This window comes from Rattus rattus, chromosome 7 (assembly GCF_011064425.1).
Source record: "Rattus rattus isolate New Zealand chromosome 7, Rrattus_CSIRO_v1, whole genome shotgun sequence".
In the NCBI taxonomy this organism is placed as follows: domain Eukaryota; kingdom Metazoa; phylum Chordata; class Mammalia; order Rodentia; family Muridae; genus Rattus; species Rattus rattus.
This window is the reverse complement of record NC_046160.1, coordinates 86,183,200-86,203,076: the sequence shown is the minus strand read 5'-3', so window position 1 is coordinate 86,203,076 and position 19,877 is coordinate 86,183,200. Positions and strand designations below refer to the sequence as shown.

Genomic DNA, 19,877 nt, shown 5'->3' with positions numbered 1-19,877 from the left:
CACACACACACACACACACACACACACACACACACACAGAAATAATTAAAATATAATAAAAAATTGAAGATGTGGGCATAGTGAACTAAGCTTCAGAAGACTGATAGGACATGTAGACACAGGAGGGAATCTTGAATCATGAGTTCTCACGGGGGCTCTGTCAATGTTACTTATATCCCTGCATGGTTATATGTTCTTATACAGTTCATCAAGTTAAAGTGCTTAATGCCAATTAGTTACTATTGCCCCGAATTCCCAAGTCACATTTTCCTCTGGATAGGATGGTATGCAGTTGGGTCGAGAATACATTTAGCTTGCAACGAGTGGAACACATTATCCGGGTCACATAGCTTTGCCGTACAGTTGATTGCTCGCTGTATTTAGATGAATAGATTCCAGAAAGACTCTCATTGGCTGCTCACTCTGAGTGGGCAACCAAGAGATATTATTATCCTGGGACATGAATGCATCCTACAGTTCCCAGCTCTGATGGAAACAAGACTTGAAATGCAAAGCCAGAAGCCGGTAGGAAGACGTTGTCTAGATCTTGTGACTCTCCATGTCTCAAATTTCTAACAAAAGCATTCTCAATCCAATGGCAATCATAAATTTGCGTGGATGGCACTGGAGACAATGAGTGGCACGTTCTGAGGGGAGTTTTCCTCAGCCACAATAGAAAGCAACCACACTGAAAAGGAAAGTAGCAATGTTCCTATCCTGACTGCGCCCTGTGATGCAATGAAAGAGTTGTCATTGGAAGAAACTGTCAGAATCTGCAGCACGGTTGTATCTGGGCATAAAAAAGTGCTCCAGACAGCTAACAGCATTGTTTGTTGTTTTCCTGCCCTTGCTAATGTTTGTGCTTTCTCAGCTTGTTTCAAATTAGCATGTTGTTTCAAATTCTTGTCTTATTATTTTTTTCTGATTTTTTTAAACTTTTCTGTCATTTTAATTTTTAAAGAATGTATAGGAAAGCTGGGTGGCAGCCCCAGGCACTGTGCTGATCTGAGGTGTCCAAGTCTCCCCAGTTACTCTGGCCTACAGTGGGAGATCCCATGGCCACAAACAGCCACGGCCCTTGGCAACACGCTGATGATTTCTCTTTCTATCCAAATGTTTACTCCACTGCTTCGTATTAAAGCCAGGGTTGCATTGTTTTTCCTAAGACTCCCAGAGTTGAATGAGACTCAGACCCACATCACCTGGATGCCATATAACCTGTGTTCTCTTCCCACACTTTCCTGTTTCTGCCATCAGTAAATGAGGCAGGCTGTGCTTGTACCTCCTGACCTGAGTCTTTCAGCCTTCTACAAAGCTTTGAGTCAAGGTCCGCCTTATGCTAGAGGAAGGCATTTATCCTAGCTCTCTTCACAGTCCCTGTCCCCATCAGAGGGCATGCTGAACCCTGAGGAGTTTTCTGTGCTCTATCTAGGGTCCAAAAGACTTCCAATGACACCACATCCACGGTACCCACATGCCCCTTACCTGACTCACAGTTGATAGATCTTAAAGTTCTGGCCGGCAGGCTTTGTTTCTTCTGATGGGAAAAGTCTTGTGGGTTTTTCTGCCAATTCCCCTTTCTTATGATATTTTCAGGTGTACATAGATCACAGGGGGAAAATAGAAAAGCTACTCCAAAATGTCTGTGTTGAAGGATTTTGGAACTACAGTGATTTAGGCATCTTATAACTGAAGTTCAAACACATTTCCTCCAGAAAGCCACTGTGCAGATCTCTCTTGGACCCTCATTTACTGCGGGCTACTCACACTCAAATGGAGCGTTTACTCATATTTGCATCCTCCCAAGAAGATAGGCTCAACAATGCCTTATAATCTCTGCAACATAAATGAGACATCGAAACATTGTGAGGTCCCAGCACAATTTCCAACCATAAAAAGTCTGAAATGAGCTGAGGTTCTTATTTATTTATTTAATTTTTTTACTTCAGTACAAACTATCATGTTGCCTTAAAAATGAAAAAGAAAATAAGTTAATATTTTATCAAAACAAAACACCTCACTTCTGCATGGAACAAAAGTTCAAGGATCTCCTGACCCAACTCCCTAGATTCTTGTGTGTGATGTCAGCTCCTTAGGTGTAATAGCAGTGTATGGTGCTGCCTCCAAATCTGTAGCTGTAAACTTAGATGGTGTTATTTCTTTCCCATTGCAAGAAGTCCCATGAGCCCTGAGAGTTAAATGATTAATGGCTGAAAGCTCCTGCACAAACATGAATACTTACTAATAAAAATAACCCCTCTTTGCCCCAGTGATAGGTACCAATAGCCTGATGCTAAGCCTTGATCCATCTTAAGGCAGCCGAGATGGCTGGTGTTTTCTGACTTCCTCCACCGACAAGTCCCCTGTCAGGCTTAGACTTCACCCCACTCATCTGAAATCTGCTCGCTGTTTGTAGAGGACTCACACATGGGACACCTCTAGTGTAGGCCACTGAAGGGTCAGTATAACTTCTCTTTTTCAAGGAACATGCCTGCTTTCCCTAGACCACAAAATTATTAGGAAAGTTGTGTGAGATCAAATGTTTCATCAAATTTTCATTCCTTTTAGACCCTTCCTAGGAGAACCCGGGCAGAGCTGTAGAGAACCTCCAAGACAAGCATGTTTCTGTCTTGACTGCTGCATGTTTCTGCCTTGACTGCTGGAACTGGGGTGTGCCTGGAAAGATATTCATAAGGGAATAGGTTCTGGCAAATTTTGAGTTTACTTTTTGTTTACTAACTATAACTCGTTTTTCCTTTAAGTCAAAATACAACTACATGCAGTGTCTGAGTTCAAATATTATCCCAGAGCAAATTTAAAGCACCCTGGGTGGGTTATCAACCAACTCTGACACTTAGCAAATGGTCTTGTCCTCAATGACTTTCCTTTGAGCAGATGAACAGCCAAATAAAGGAGTCCCTGCAGGAGAAAAGCATCACAAAGCTTCCTGTGTTTCAGACAACCAATAGCTGGCCTGGTTTCACTGCCAGAGCAAAGCAAGATGAGGAGCTTAAGACTCTTCACCAAGTCTATATCTGAAATCCTCATAGAGTCAGTTGAAAGCTATGGTATTTTGAGCATTTTATTCTAGTTCTCTCTGGCTATTTCTTTATATCAAAGATGGACAAAGTTCCACAGAAAAACAGAGCAGAAGTTATAAAGTTAGCAGCAGCTGCACATTAAGGACTGAATTCAGACCGTAAAACCCAGAGGTTCAGGACCTGGAGTTTGATGAGTTTGTTCCATCACAGAAGCAAAGTGAAGAAGTTTTGACACAGAACAAGAATCCTGCACTCAAGAAATCCTGACCAAATAACTGGTCTTTGTAAAACATCAGTAAATATCTGTCCTTATACATTTTCTGATTTTTCCAAGCGTGCATCAATCATATTCAAAAATTGCACATGTTCCAGATCAGCAGCACATCATATATTTCACGTGAGTTCTAGATTTAAATTCTCAAACTAAATAAACTTAAAATAAAAATGGTCAAATTCCTCAGTTTATTCAAGCCAAGACTATCTCGCAATTACAGCTGCCCCCACCCACACAGTGAGGAAACCAGGACAGAGTCCGCTGGTGGTTTTTCTGGGAGGAGATACTGGAGCCCAGGGAAGCTAATGTGATCAGAGTTTTCAAAACAGCCAGAAGAGGAAAAGAGAGCCATGGCCAGTGGGGGCTTCTGGGATTTGTAGTCCCCTGCAAGATTTCAGCTAAGAACTGCTCAAGCACAGAGAAAACTACCTTAAAGAGTAATGAACTCTGATGTCCCAGGATGCACAGAGGGCCAGGATGGTGACTGTTTCATCATTCTGAACTGAAAACCTAACTCTTGGTGCTGAGGCCAGGAATAAGAACATTTTAGTCTCAGATGTGGGGGAGAAATTAAAATTGAACAAAATATTATCCTGATCCTGCAGCATTAGTTTGTTCCTTAATACTTGGTTATACTCCAGAACAGTGTAGCACCTTTATAGACAAATTCATAATGTTGTGCATCTGGTGAGAAATGACCAAGTAGAAGAAGAGTCTGCAAAAATAATAATGAACAGTAAAATAAATTCCATTCAAGAAGATCCAAATTATAACATTAATAAAAAAGGTTAGTAACATAGTTGTGGCGATTGTGCTCCAAATGTTGGGAATATGAGGAAGGGGTTGAGAATACAGCTCAGTGATAGAGCATACGCCACACTCTGTACTTCAGAAAGAAACGATGGTGGCTCCACAAGTTTTCTCCTTCCATGATAATGTGTCTGTGGATGGTTTTGTAATTAAGGATTTGTTTACACAGCTATGCTGATAAGGCTTCAAGGAGTCACAATCTCCCAACAAACGTTCCATTCTTCTTGTTCTTATAATCTCTCACATTTCCTTCTACTAAGCATAAATATTAACATATATCTCCATATATGTATTTATACATACATGAGGCCATGAATTTGATAAAGAGCTGGGGATTCATGGAAGAGTTGGAGAGAGGGAAGGGGTAAATGATGTAATTATATTATAATTGCAAAACATTAAAAATTATTATTTAAATGAAGTGAACTAGAAGCACATTTAATAGATCAAGCAAAGATAATGAGAGTGCTCCTCTAAAATGCATTTCTAGCTAGGCACCTGTGGACCACACCTGCACTCCCACAATCAGGGAGCTGAAAGAAGGATTCCAAGACAAGGTACCTGGGGTATTACTGTAAAACCCAATGTCAAACCTTCTTCTGAAATTTCTTCTAAATATGGAAGCTAAGCATCTAAGATGTGAAATGCACTGGACAAGATTCACAGCAGCTTAGGCATCAAAGGCAAATTGCTATGCAAATTTGGAGACACAGAAATAGAAACCATTCACCTCGAAGCACAGAACTGAAGACTCTGAGTGACAGGGAGTTGATTGCTGGTCCACGGAACAGCCTCAGACAGACCAGGAAGTGTGCAATTAAAGGAGGGAAGGCAACACACAAAATTTTAAGGAAATAAATTTAAAGAACTTAAGAAATTCCCAATATGCTTCAACAATAAGAACCGTGACAAAATAGGACCACATCAAGGCAGGTCATAATCAAATTGTATGAACAAGTGTATGCATTCACAAAAATTCTGTGAGGTGTTATCATTAATAATGTTATTAATATACTCATAATTTTTAAATTAAATTGAAGACATATTGAAAATTATAAACTTGGAAGTAAAATACACAAAGTGAAAATCTTTACTGTCGTCTATGAGAAAGGAAATAAAGTAACAAACAAAAAAATTAAAATAAAATAATAATCTCCCCATTAACTATATCTAAATATTGGAAAAATACAATGAGGTACCACCTTCTCATCAATTGAGAAGGTTATTATAAAAACTATGAAAAAAAAGTATTGACTAGAAACACAAATGTAGAAAATATGACCCTTGTAGTCTGTTGGTAGGAAAGTAAATTGTTCAACTATTACAGAAAACTGTACAGATATTCATCAAAAAAAACCAAAGAACAAAATACCATATAATACAATAATCCTACTTCTGTACATTTACCAAACGGGCTTGAGACCGTATATGCATACACTCCTGTATTGGTTGTACTTATATCTACTTGCAAGAGCCGAGTTCTAGAGTCAACCTAAACGTCCATCAGTAAATCAGTAGATAAAGAAAATGTGGTGGCTGTGTACAATGAATATTAAGAAAGAAAAACGATCCTTTCATTTGTAATAGGAACGAGTCTGGAAGATGGCACAGTAAATAATATAAGCCAGGATAGACAAATACTCATGGTATGAGGGGCATTCAACAGTCATTAAAGCACAGGCTAACACAGTGGTTATCATAGGCTTTGTTGAAGATTGGTTCTAATGCTTTGAACTAATCTCTGCCCCCAAAATCAAGAATCTGCATGTCCAAATGCTGAAGGTCCTTGTCCCTGATTGGTTTTTGATCGATCAATAAAGAGACAACAGCCAATAGCTAGGCAGGTAGACTGAGGGGGGACCTTTAGATTTGCATAGGGTAGAAATTGGGAGAGAGCTTCATCACAATGGGGAAGAAGAAAGAGCAGACCTAATGGACCACCAACATGGGGAATCAGGGAATTGGCCACAAGCCACTCCCCCAATTGTGTTTGGGTTAGCCAAGATGAAGTATAGATTTTAAAAAGTGTTAACTCAGGAGTACTGGAGGGAAGTGTTTGCTAGCAGCAGGAAGGATTAGAAACACCCAGCCAGTAAACCAGTCATAGCATTTCAAAATTAACCGATGTGGATGTGCGTGTACGGGTTTCAATTGCAAATCCAGACAGCTCTTGGGTGAGTATGCACTTGTGACCCATCAGGAGCACAGCATGGGTTAACTAACTACCACTACAGGTTTGAATGGAGGGGAAATGGAGTGACATTGGTTAAGGGTGCAATTTAAGTAGACAAGAAGAAAACGTTCAAGATAGAGTTGCACATCACAGACACTGTATTACAAACAGTGTACTGCAAATTGCTATCTCTAGGCAAGGCTCAAATGGCTGCTGTACATATTTTCCAACTAAGTATGTGAGGCAACCCATACATCACGGCTTGGTGTAGCCTTTCCACGGGGTTCCCATACCAAGACACCATGCACACGAATCATAAAATTTATATAAAAAGACAAAGAACTTAAAATGCTCAAAAGCACACTGGAAAAAAAACAAAACAAAATTGAAGAATTCATATCACTTGACTTTATAACATAAAACAGGCTGCATGGTACGGGTGTTTAGAAAAGCAAAGAGATCCACAGAACAGAAGACAGCCCAGGGAGAATCCCACACATGTGGTGTGCCAGTTTGGACAAAGAGGCAAAGACAATTAAGGAGAGAAAGAACAGTCTTTCCATCAATGATATGTTAACAATTTACATTCATTTAAAAGACGTACTTCCATCCATTGTGCAGCATGTGCTAAAAATTACCTCAAAATGGAGCATACGTTGAAATGCAAAACCTAAAATTATAAACCTTGAAGGTGTTGTTTGCTGGACCACTTGACCCGAGCTATAGGTTTTGTGGCATTGCAATCCCAGCAAGTGCCTGAGAAATGAAGTCCTCTCTGTTTGTTATTGTTCTCACACCAATAAAGTCTCACACCAACATTGTATGATACAGTCTATATTCAAATTTCTTTCATTGTCCTGCTAACATCCTTTTCTTGCTATTTATTTCAATACAGAAGTAAGTCCAGAAATATGCGCTGTACTCAGTTTTTATATATTTTTATTTCCTATATTCTAGAACAAACCCCCCACACCCAAATTTTTCATTTTATGACCTTAATATTCTTCAAAAGCCCATGCTAGTAGTATTGAAGGACACCAACAATATGGATCTGATTAATTCCTCATCCTTCTAGAAAGGTTAAATATTTTGTCCATGCTACATGAGGGATGGTGCACATCCCCCTAGAATCATATCCCCAGAGTCTGCCTGCCCCTCCGGCAATTCTGCTCAATCACTTTGTGAAGCAGCTGCTCTCTCCATTGTGAAGAAACTTTCTCTCTGTGGTAGTTCATGTCAGTCTGCAAATTCTGTCCTCTCCAGGACATGCACATTATTTGAACCTACCAGTGATGCACATTATTTGAACCAGTGATTGCACCGGTGTTGAAAAAAATGCTAAACTTGTCATTTTAACATTTACTTTGCATACAATAATTGGCAATCTTCCATCAAGAAGGGGTTACCTTCTCCTGCTTTCCTTTTATGGTATCAGTATGTGTGCAAAGACCTTAAAAACAAGCACATTTTCCTTAGTATATTACTATATGTAGTATAATTATAGTAATTATACTTATAATTATAAGTATAGTTGATGTGTTACATGTTATTCTTTGGGATTCTCAAATTTTCCCAATTGTGACCAGAGGAGCACTGCACAGAAGTCCAGACACAGAAAAGACAACAGCATGCACAAGACCCACACAGAGTCAGCCACATAAAATCCTGTTGTAGATTGATTGCCCTGGTACTATTTGTATTTTGATGTTAAGGAATGAATCACATACTCGGCTGACTTCATAGGAACCTTCTCCCCATTTTACCTTGTACAGTAAAGGCTGGAGTCGGTGATTGGGCAGTGGAGGGAAGGTGGAGCAAAAAGAATTTGAGGGAGAGAAGGAGAGAGAGTGAGGAGGACAATGAAGGGAGGAAGGAGAGAGAGGAAGACTGAAGAGGAGGTGGTGGGAGGAAAATGGAGTTGAAGCACGTGTCCTGGAGAAGCCACAAGTATCAAGGGATCTCATAGCTGGGGAATAAAGTAGTGTAGTGGTAAGTCTCCCCAATCTAGGCATGCAGCTTATAAATATTATAAATGAGCTCTGTGTTCTTTGCATGGGCTTATGGGGGGGGGTTGGAGATTTACTGCAACGAAATAAATCCCTTCAAAAAGAAGAATGGGCACAAAGTCCCACATCTAACCAAGAAACTCTTAGCAATTGATGCCTGCTGGGAGAGAGGAAAGTAGCGTTCTTCAGTGGGGTGACACTATCAGCCATACTCTAGAGCAAGCCTCGGGCTCAGGAGTAGCTCTCAACACAAAGCGGACTCTGTGTTTGTGTGTGTGTTTATGTTTGGCGCCTTTTGTCCTTTGGGTTTTTGATTGTTTAGATATTTCAGTTTTGCTTGTGAAGGAGGGAGAAAGAACACGAAGTTGGGTAAGTCGAGAGACTGGGAGGATCTGGGAGGACTTGGAGGAGAGAAATGAATATTATTTTATAAATTATTAAAGACACAACAATAATCTTTTTAAAGGCACCCGAGGTCGGGGTCTAAGCACTGCACTATCTTCCCAGGCTGTGAGCACCTTGGTGACAGCTGCAGCTGCCTTGCTCCTTCGCTTCTTCAAAGTTAGACTAGCCATTTGCACCTGACGTCTTCTTGTTTGGGCAAGGGTGGGCACTAAGAAGCCAGCCTCTCGGGGCACCCATTGCTCCTGGCAGGATGTACCATACTCTCCTCCCCTTTCTCATTATTTTCTCATTATTTCCCACTCCGCAGTTACGTTCCTCTTTTTAAGCATGAATATTCAACCAACAAAACACATCTTTTTCTTTAATCCTATTATATTTGTTTTTAATTGGCTCTTTATAATTTCACATCAGGCACCCCAGTCCCACTCATCTCCCCACCCCCTCATGTCTGCCCTCCACCCTTGTCACCTCTCCCAATCTTTCCCAACAATGAGAGGAGAAATCTAATCTTTTTCTTGTGGAAGCTGCAGTATGTCACAGTATGCCCTTTGGGCCACACTTCTTTGCTTACAAATATTCATTGCAATGACTTGTTAGTCTGATACAAGGCCTCTGGCTTCTACAAATAATCTGTCGATACTGGAACCTTATTGGAATGACTCTCAGATATCCTGTTGTTGCCCTGTGTAGGGCCAGCCCCTTCATGCATTCCAGCAGGTCATTAACTGTAGATATTGGGGTGTCCAATTCAAAGATCTGAGAGGTATATGAGCTGGTCAGTCTGCCAGCTCTTCTGCACCCACTCCACTGGAGTGAGCTCTCCTGCTCTGCCCTAGCTGGTTCATCCAGGGCTGCAGCCAGCAAGAGGCAGAGCCATCTCTCTGATCTCATGCCCTTGTCACCTGGCATACCCACACTCCCGCCACCACCAGGGTCAGATATATTGTGCTGCCCAGGTGAGGGGCAGGGCTAGCTCTTCTGAGTGCTACAGCAGATGAAGAGCAGGGATAGCTCTCCTGCTTTCACAACCCTGGCAGGGCCAGCTCTCCTGCTCACTGCAAGTGGTGAGGGCAAAAATGAGAAGAGGGGAAATCTCCCTCACTGACTCACTGTACAGCAGAAAAGAGGCAGGGCCTGCTCTCCCATGTTCACATCCTTGGGACTCAACAGAAACACCCACGTTCAGGGCCAGGTCTATTACACTGCCCAGGCAAAGTAGAGTCTTCTCTCCCTAAGGCATAGTTGGTGAGGGTCAGGGCCAGCTTTCCTGCTCTGATGACCTCACTGCTAGTTCTCCTGCTACCTGGAGGTGGCAAGGGGTGAAGAAGGAGAAGGGCATCTCTCCCTTGCCGTGTCACCACATGGCAGACAAATGCTATAATTCCCTGGTGAGATGTAGGCCTTGCTCAAGTGAGTGCTATAGCTGGTGAGGGGCAGGGATAGCTCTGGTGCTTTCATGATCCCAGGGCCAAGTCACCTGCCTGCCACAGGTGGTGAGGGGTAAAGAAGAAGAAAGATATCTCTCTCTTATCCATGTCACCATATGGGAGACAGGTGGCAAGGCTGGCTCTCCCACATTCGGACCGGCTCACCAGCAACTCCTACAAACAGAGCAAACCAGCTCTATTGCGCTTTGTAGATTATGTGGGGCCTGCTCCCTGAGTACTATGGCTAGGGGTGGAGGCAGCTCTCCTTCTCTCATGCCCTAAAGCCAACTCTCCCAGAACCAGGCAAAGGATAGGACTGGTCTGCACAGCCCTCAAGCATAAACACATCCCCAGGTGGTAGCCCAGAGCAGGGATATCTGCTTGCCGTTTGGCAGCAACAGATCCCTGCTACTGCAGGACCATGTGTCCAGATGTGGCCCTAAATGTCAGCACAGGGCCCCGCAATGATCGCACTGGCTGCTCAAATCAGGCTGTTTCTCACTAGCCTTGTGTCTTCAGTTCTGCCTCTCTTCACTGTGCCCACATCCTTCTGTTTCCTCTTTCTCTTCCATTTCTGCACCGCTTACTTGCACCTCTTAGTGGCGTGGGGGTCTCTGAGTGTCTGAAACTGTCTCAGGAGTTGTCTCTGGAGTGCTGTGTCCCACCCATGTACTATATGACACTGGGCAAGGTCATTTCATGCACAGTTGGACCCCTCAGACATGTGTAGCACCAGACTGATGGTCATCTCAGGCTAGCTCCCTGTCTGGGGTTTCCATGGCTCCAGACTGGTGTGTCTCAGGCTTGCTCCTCACCTGGCCTGCCTAGGAGGTCTCCTGCAAGGGCATCTGTGTTGGGCTCACTCTCTACCAGGGCCCGTGGTCCCAGACAGGGCTCTTCTAGTTTCCCGCTCGCTCCTCGTCCTGAGAGCCCTTCTGGTCCTGCCTGGCACCAGACTGGTGGTCATCTCAGGTTTGCTTTTTTCAGGGAATGTTAGACTATTGATCTTTCAGGTGTTCACAGGTCCGAACACTGAGTGCAGACCTAACCTCTCTCCTCTCTGTCACCTACTAATGTGCTTGACATGGCAGCCGCACCTACAACACTTCTAGGGGACCTAGTTTACTCCTGAAGTCAGTAGAATGGCAGCAGTCCCGATGCCTGTTCTAAGAGCGTGCCTACTAAACTCCAGATTGTATAACAGACCATTTCGTTCTTAGGCTCAATGGCACTTGCATTCTGCTTGAACTGATTTTATCTCTTCTCACCTGCATGGTTATGGTATCAACGTGATATATGCGAGGGTTCTCATTCCTGGTAACAGCCAATGTTTGCTTCTTTAGCCATTTGAATTTAGTTCAGTGTTTAATTGTTTTTAATCACAAGCATCTTTTGGAAGTCGCCTTGTAACAGGTCATGGAGGCTTTTACACTCTTTTCATGACTGTATGATACTATGGTGTTAGAGGAAAATGCCCTGGTTTGATGGGCTCATATGAGAGGATGTCGAGTTGTTTCCATTTTCTTTTCCTTTTATTTTATTAATAATTACATTGCCATAGTGAGTGGTTTTCATGTTTGTGGAAGTGTATCTTAGTGTTTTGTGTCCATGGGTGTATTCAATTGTATTCAAATGTCCTAGACTGTATGGCTTCAGAAACAGAAATCTATTTTTCCAGCGTTTTGAAAAAGAGCCAGGGGCAAGAGCAAGATGCCTATAGCCTATGTTCTTAGCTTACAGATGGCTATCCCTCCCTATGTCTTCTCCTGGCCTTTGTAAATTATGTGTCTTAATCTCTTAAAGGCATTAGAGTCGACACAAATAACATTATTTGACTTTAAACTCTAAAGGTTCAGCATCCAAACAGTTACATTTTATTTGACTGAGCCCGGGCTTTGGCATATGAATGTGAGGTTGCTACAATTCAGTCTACAAGAAACCTAGGTCCCAGACACTGTCCAATTCCACCTCACTAGGTTTTTCTGAAGTTCTATGCCGACATCAATAACCACACACTTATCTTTAACTTTCTTACAATACAGCTTTTTCAGAAGTATTACTTATCAGCAGCCACACTGATAGTTTTCCCTCTCATGCTGAAGGGTATGATTTCATTCCTCCAGTCCCTGGACTCCTTGATGAGAAACTCATGCTCCGTTTCCACAGATTCCATTTACCCTGGTGTGCTTTTTCTGTTCCACCAACTGCTTATACAAAACCGAACAGAAACAGTTCTGAAGCCAGGCAGCACACATACACTATTGGGATTCAAATGCTTTCCCTCCATCAAACTGGTCAGGTACAGACTCCTTGTCCTGCGCATCCCCTCTCCTAACGACTTGATTCTGAAGCGTGACACGGGTGGATTTTCTGAACGAATAGAAAAATGCATGTGTGGAAACATGTAGATGGGTACTGAGGGGGGCAGGTCTCCAAGGCTGCGAGAGAAGAGAAGGATTGAACAGGCTTCTTTCTAGACCTTGGAATGAGGCACAGGTATGTTTCTGGTGCAGGAAATAAGAACTGAGTATAATTCTGCCTGACCTCTGTCCCTTACAGTACAGCCTCATTCTAGGGATTGTGTACCTGGGGAGAGAGCAATATTAGCCATTGTCACAGCCTCTTCTGGGCTCCTAAATTTGACTAACACACAGTATGATCTGTAGTTCTCTGGGGCGAGCAGCCTTCCAGCCCCCAGAACCTTCTGTGTTCTGTGCAGTGTTAGCTCTCTAGTGAGTCCCCTCATAGTCTTTTGTGATAAACAATCTAATATTCTAGTTTTTATTTTGCAAGTGAAAATTTATTCTAAGAAGTTTTCTATTGAAATGTTCTGGATTTCTAATTTTTTAATTATGGAAAAAACTTTCTGTATTTAAGTTTTGGCATAGCTATTAATGTAATTTGATCTTAATGTGAGCTAACATTTTTGGTATAGGTATGAAGGTGTGGTACCTTCAGGAAATGTTACCTAGAGAAAGGAAGTTAGGACATCAGAGGCATGGCCTTGTAAAAGATACTGACCCACCTCTATTTCTTTCTTCATATCAGCTGAATTTGTATTTCTTCTCCATCCTTTTGCCAATTTCTGTAAAGTAGGGCCTTTCGATGTAGGCTACACTGGATTCAATATCCCACTGACTGTATTTTGCTCTTGAATGAATGGGATTTGAGGTGTGTGACACCACACGCACATTTTCTTCCTCTGAAATTGATTCTCTCAGATAAGTTGTCATAGAAGCAAAAAACTAACTAAAGCAGAACACTATGACTTAAAAAAAAAAAAGGGTTCTTCCCTGAGTGCAGAAGCAAGATACTGTATACCTCCTGTTTTTACTAAAAATCAGTGAAACAAATTCTCAGTGATGGGGGAAATTGAGAATACGTGCTCATGCACCATCGATTAACACTTTTGGAGATAAGTCAAGGGATATTTATTAAGATATAAAAACACATAACTTCGCTCTTTTGGCCTTGCTTACCAGCAGACTCGCCGCCATGGGCCGTGTGATCCCAGGCCAGAGGAAAGGTGCGGGTTCTGTGTTTGGTGCGCACGTGAAGCACCGTAAGGGCACCACGCGTCTGTGTGCTGTGGACTTCGCGGAGCGACACGGCTACATTAAAGGCATCATGAAGGACATCATCCATGACCCTGGCCGCTGCGCTCCCCTTGCGAAAGTAATCTTTTGTGATCTCTACCGATTCAAGAAGCTGACGGAGCTGTTCATCACCACAGAGGGAATCCACACCGGACAGTTTGTGTACTGCGGTAAGTAAGCCCAGCTGAATATTGGCAATGTTTTGCCCGTGGGCACCATGCCTGAGGGGACTATCGTGTGTTGTCTGGAGGAGAAGCCTGGGGACAGGGGCAAGCTGGCACGAGCCTCCGGAAACTATGCCACAGTCATCTCCTGAAGACCCGAGTGAAGCTGCCTTCAGGGTCCAAGAAGGTCATTTCCTCTGCTAACAGAGCTGTTGTTGGTGTCATGACTGGTGAGGGCAGAATTGAGAAGCCTATCTTAAAGGGTGGCCGTGCCTACCACAAGTACAAGGCAAAGACGAACTGCTGGCCATGTGTGCGAGGTGTTGCCATGAATCCTGTGGAGCATCCCTTTGGAGGTGGTAGATGCCCCTGCTGGGCACAAAGTGGGTCTCATTGCTGCCCGCCGGACTGGACAGCTACGTGGAACCAAAACTGTACAGGAGAAGGAGAACTTGAGTTCAGGAGCTAATAAAGTATGTGCTTTGGCTAATAAAAGAAAGAAAGAAAGAAAGAAAGAAAGAAAGAAAGAAAGAAAGAAAGAAAGAAAGAAAGAAAGAAAGAAAGAAAGAACACATAACCTCACAAACAGTCATCCCGTTTTTAGAAATTTGCTCTAAAATGTCAGGTCTATTTTATTCTATTTCAAACCTTCATTAAAGCATATAACTATGTAAAAGTGATCAGGGCTGGGGATGTACCTCAGCGGTGCCAGCACCTGCACAGTGTGTGCAAAGCCACCAGCACCTGCACAGAACGCACAGAGCTCGGTTTTGGTCCCAGGAAGAGAGGAAACAAAGCAAAAAACAGCAACAACAAATCGAGATGCTACTAACAGACGACAGTGTGGACTACGGTGTCAGCATCCAGCTGGCAGCTCTGCTGCTTGGCCTTAAAGTCTGAGCTGTATACAGGCACGGATGCTGGGAACGGGAAGATGTAATACCCTGCAAGAATGGAGCTGAAATACCCTGCAGGGAAGAAAATACTAGAACAGTTCTCAACCTTCCTAATGCTGCGACTCTTTAATACAGTTCCTCCTGTTATGGTGACCCCCAACCATAAAATTACTTTGATTGCTACTTCATAACTGTACTTTTGTCTCTGTTATGAGTTATAATGTAAATATCTGATATGCAGGTGGCCTCCAGCGACCTCTGTAGAATGGTCTTTTGATGCCCTCCAGGGGTCTCAACTCACAGCTTGAGAACCACTGCGGTGAAGTTTGTTGTCCTCTCCGGAATCTGCATAGAATACTTCTGTAAAATGCACCACCAGACACTAGCAGTGTTTTTCATGGCAACGGGATTCAGGTTGAAGAACGATATTGAGAAGAGAATTCTTGTCCTTCCCTTTATGATTTGGTTTTCTTTTTTAAGAAGCTACATTTTATGAATTTACCCCGTGCGGGTATGAAGAGCTGTGCTGTGTATGCTGGGCTCTGCACATGCCTTGGTGCAATGTGGATGTCTAAGGAGAACGTGCAGGAGTTAGTTTTGTCCCACTATGTAGGTGCTCGGGGAATCAGACTTGGTGCCGTGTGCCTTTACCTGCTGTGCGGTCTGCTGGTCCTAGGACTTGAATTTCCCTGTGAATGTATTCCTCTCGATGGTAATATTTCCAACAAGCACTTTTCCTTCTTTTCTTCTTTTTCTCCTTCCCTTTGTCCTTCCCATTCTTCCTTCTCCTTTTTCCTTCTTTCTTCTTCCCTTGCCTCCCTTTTTCCTTCCTTATCTCCTTCCCTCCTTCCTCTCTCCCTTACTCTCTTCTTTCCTTCCTTCCCTCCTTCCCATCCTTTCCTCCCTTGCCCCCTTCTCTCCTCCCTCCCCTCCTTTCCTCCCGAGATGCTCGGGATGCACTACCACTCCCAGAAAAAAAAAGTGGTTTCTCACATCATTACTTTTCAAATCTGTCTCCAAAATAGAGGAACACCAGCATGCTTTGTTTAAGTTATAGTAGTTCTAAGGTAGGGCTTTGTTTCATAAAATTCTCTTCTGCTCAACTGGAAGGACTCACTTAAACTCCCAGGAAACCTACCAAGAAATTTGAAAGTTGCAGAAAGCTTAGAACAGAGGTGCACAGAACATCTAACCTACTAACACTGACTTAGCATTATTAATGGTTTCCTTTCTAGATACTGGGGATCATAAAATAGTTTTTCCTATCAAAATCACATCACTGTTGAAAAACACAGGCACATAATTAATTTGGTATCAGAGAAGATTTGCTCAATATTAATTTGAGGACCGGAAATGTTTAGAACTTTCCAGATGATCTTGAGCCCCCAAATGATAGCCACACAGGTAGGCCAAGCTCACCCTCACAAGCTGGCCAGGGTAAACCTCTACAAGGCCATCAGCATCCTGAGGAGCTTCCGCGTGACGCTTGGTCACTTCCTCCCTCAGCACTGACATCTTCTTAAACTACTGGATGGCGTACATAAAATCTCAATACACAATTTAGGATATTTACTAGTATGCTGCAGTTCCCCAGAGGACAGGGAGCTCCTGGGTTGTTGTAAAGTAAGGATCAGCTGCTACTGCTGCTGCTGCTGCTGCTGCTGCTGCTGCTGCTGCTGCTGCTGCTGCTGCTGCTGCTGCTGCTGCTGCTGCTGCTGCCAGAGACGTCAGCTTCTCTCAACTGCTTACAAGACACAGGTACAGTACCAAACCCAGCCTCCTGGCATGATAACTTGCTTGATATTTTGAAAAGGACTGTCTCTCAGTCTGGGCACTGCTGTCTCAAAGTGTGCCATTGAAAGAGTTCTTTAAAATACTATGATCCTGATCGAGTAGGGGGAAAAAAACAAGAGCACTCTGATAGGACCCTGGCCACTCTGGCTTCCAGAACACAACCTGACCCTACCTAAGCCCAGAACGCCTGCTGACGGCCCTCCTAAGACTCCTTAGTCTGGAGACTGAGGATGCCAGCCTTAGTCTCCGGGGGACCAAATGCATGACCTGTGTCTGTGTTGCTTATGTGGAAACAAATCGACACCTGCCTCCCACCTCAGACCTGTTCCTCTCTCATATGTGCCATGTCCCTTCTTCACAGACAAACATGAACTGAAGAGTGACTGCAGCAGTGATTTTAGGATATGCTCTGCCCGTATGCCTCTTTGGCAAACCAAGATGAAAATGTCATCGATGGATGTTCACTTGAGAATTGTATGAACGTTATATTTTCTTGATATACTCAACGAGGATTGAGAATTATTTCCTAGTCTTTCCAGATAGTAGTTGGACTCCAGGTACTTTAAAGTTTGCCTAAGTTGCCACCAATCTGCTGCTGTCCCATTCCACTCAGTTGACAACTGTTTACTGAGCGTCTGCTGTGCAAGCATTGTTTATCTATATAACACTGAGCGAGGCTGGTTACTTCTCCAGAAGATATTAATGGCTCTTGGAGAAGACAGCTAGCCAATGGTAGGACAGGCTGTGAGAGAACCTGTGAGATCTGGAGAATAGGGTGCTGAGGGGCATCAGAGGGGTACTAGCTCCATTTGGGGGAATTTCACGTGGCTTTACACCTTCAGGCTACTGAAGACAAACGTGCTGTGAAATTATCGTGTTTAGGAAAGCAAATAAAACCCCCAGTACTTTCCCCCTGGCTTTGTCCATGCTCAGTGGTTTCTTCCAAGTTCCTCTTCTACCACATCAGGAGTTTGTGGCTCCTCTTGAGTTGCTCAGGACACTGGCTCTAAACAGAATCCTGGGGAAGCACTGCAAAAGCCTGTGTCACACCAGGGCGTGGGAGGCAGGGATAATGGAACCAAGCAGGGACACCAGGTCCCCAGGAAAGGAACCCACAGAACAGCTGGCACTGGTTAGCAAAAGAGCTGAGGCCATGGGTAGGCAAGGCTAAGGAAACCCCAAACAAGCAGGCTATTCTATGGAAATGTGCTTGCAGCTCGTCTATTGGAGTCCTGTTCCCAAGGTGAGAAATTCCCTCCTCTGGATGGTAATTCTCCAAGTGTGTACTGCTTGGACCCTGTCTTCTGTGCAAGTCAAACACAGAACCTGCCTCAAAGTGACTCTCAAAAGTGTTTCTCCAATTTAAGGACTTTTAAAATGTGTGTGTGTGTGTGTGTGTGTGTGTGTGTGTGTGTGTGTGTGTTCTCACATTACCTGTGTGCAGACGTCCAAGGAGCTCAGGAGAGGACATCACATCCTCTGGAACTGGAGCTACAGGTGAATGTGAGCTGCCCAGTGGGGGGTCCTGGAACTTAGTTCCTCTAGGAGAGCAGCAAGTACTTTTAACCACAGAACCATGTCTTCAGGTCCACATTTCTCCGTTTAAAACTAATATCAACACACACACACACACACACACTACCCAATTAAAGAAAATTACACATGATTTCATCTCAATGTTTGGGGTGGTGGTGGAATATGACATAAAGTAAGGCATAAAGTTGCTCTTTCCGGTCCTTTCCGGTATTTCCCTCTACTACAAGTACTGTGCACTCTTTGGAGCTGGTTGAACTGATTAATGTGAGTAAACAAGTATAGTAGAAAAAAACCTAAGAAAAGATTATCTGATGTCAGGTCAGCTAGCAGGTGTGTAACATACCTGTAATTCCAGCCGCAGGGAGGCTGATACAAAAGGAGAGCCACAAACGTGAGGCAAGCCTGAGCTACAGAGGAAAGCCCTATCACGAGAAAGTAAATAAATGAGAAAGCAAACCAACAATTAGAAAAGAAAAAGAAGAGAAGAAAGGAGGAGGAGGAGTAAGAGGAGGAGGAGGAGGAAGAAGAAGAGGAGGAGGAGGAGGAGGAGGAGGGGAAGGAGTAGTCAAGCGAACCACCAGAAGGCACCTAAAGGATCCAGGAACCATGGATGACACTGGTGTTAACACAAGCCACAGGCCCTGCTGAGCTTTCAAAACCCTTCCCTTATTGAGATGCATTCTTGAGTAAGCCATAAGCCATACTTGGAAGCTTTTTTCCCAAGTTTGCAGCTATCTGGGTGGCAGATGCAAAGACAGAAAAAAATGTGGATATTGGAAACACCCGTAGGAGGATGCTCCACACATCTGCCTAGGAGCACACACACCAGGTTCTAGTCAGGCAAAAATCCCACCCGCTTGAATTCAGAATTTGGCAACCGTTCACCAGGGCTACCTCTGATGCTTTGTAAGCTGCTTGAGGGCAAGCACTCTGTTCTTTATCTCATCTTAGCAAACTCAGTATCTGGGGCAGGAAAGAGGGGCAGCAATCAGTTGTTCGTCACTGGATCACCAATTAGAAAACTGGCCCTGCCTTGCCTGCACAGCCAGTCTGTTAATGTGCAACAAACAGAGTATATAGCAGCTTAAAACCACGGTCTACGTACTAGAGAGAAATGACTCAGTAGTTAAGAGCATTGATTGCTTGGGTGGGGTGGCCAAGACCTTTAATCCTAGCATTCGGGGGAAATAGGCAGTTTCTGAGTTTGAGGCCAGCACAGTCTGTAGAGGGAATTGTAAGAAAGCCGGGGATTCATAGAGAAAGCCTGTCTCAAACCCACCCCAAAGCAAACAAAAAACAAACTAAGAGTATTGGTGGCTCTTTCAGGAGAACCAGGTTTAGGGTTCAATTCCAGGCATCCACATGGTGGCTTATGACTGTCTACAACTCCAGTTCCACATTATCCAACACCTTCCTCTGGACCCTGTGATCACCAAACAGCCACCTTGTGACAATGACAGAAAGAGCACTTTGTCCTTTATCTTTGAGGGTATGAATATAGCATACACTAAGTAATTTTTGCTTGAGTGAACAGTATACATGAGCATTAGTGCCGTTGCCCAAGGGCTTTGAGAGTTAACTGGTTCTCCCGTCTCTCCTTACCTCGATCTCCTCAGTCACCTGATCCCTAATTAGCCCCCTCAACTCAAAAGACACATGCACATCACCATGTGAACAGACTCACTCACATTTGTTTAAGGGTGGCACTCTGGGCCCACTTCCCCTTCTCCATGCTGGGACTTACGTCTGGCTTGA

General features: G+C 43.6%; 1 protein-coding gene, 2 non-coding genes and 1 pseudogene across 3 annotated transcripts in view; 2 read left to right on the top strand and 2 right to left on the bottom strand.

Annotated features, from left to right (window-relative positions):
* The window catches only part of Ccdc175 (coiled-coil domain containing 175), a 464,210-nt gene that overhangs the window by 37,001 nt on the left and 407,332 nt on the right, over nucleotides 1-19,877 (top strand). The window lies entirely within an intron of this gene.
* On the bottom strand, nucleotides 963-1,092 carry LOC116906419. Its single transcript, XR_004388681.1, has one exon. It is a non-coding gene; the product is annotated as a small nucleolar RNA SNORA44 (small nucleolar RNA).
* Nucleotides 11,126-11,252, bottom strand: LOC116906459. The gene has a single exon (XR_004388714.1). It is a non-coding gene; the product is annotated as a small nucleolar RNA SNORA17 (small nucleolar RNA).
* LOC116905565 lies at nucleotides 13,621-14,390 on the top strand (annotated as a pseudogene).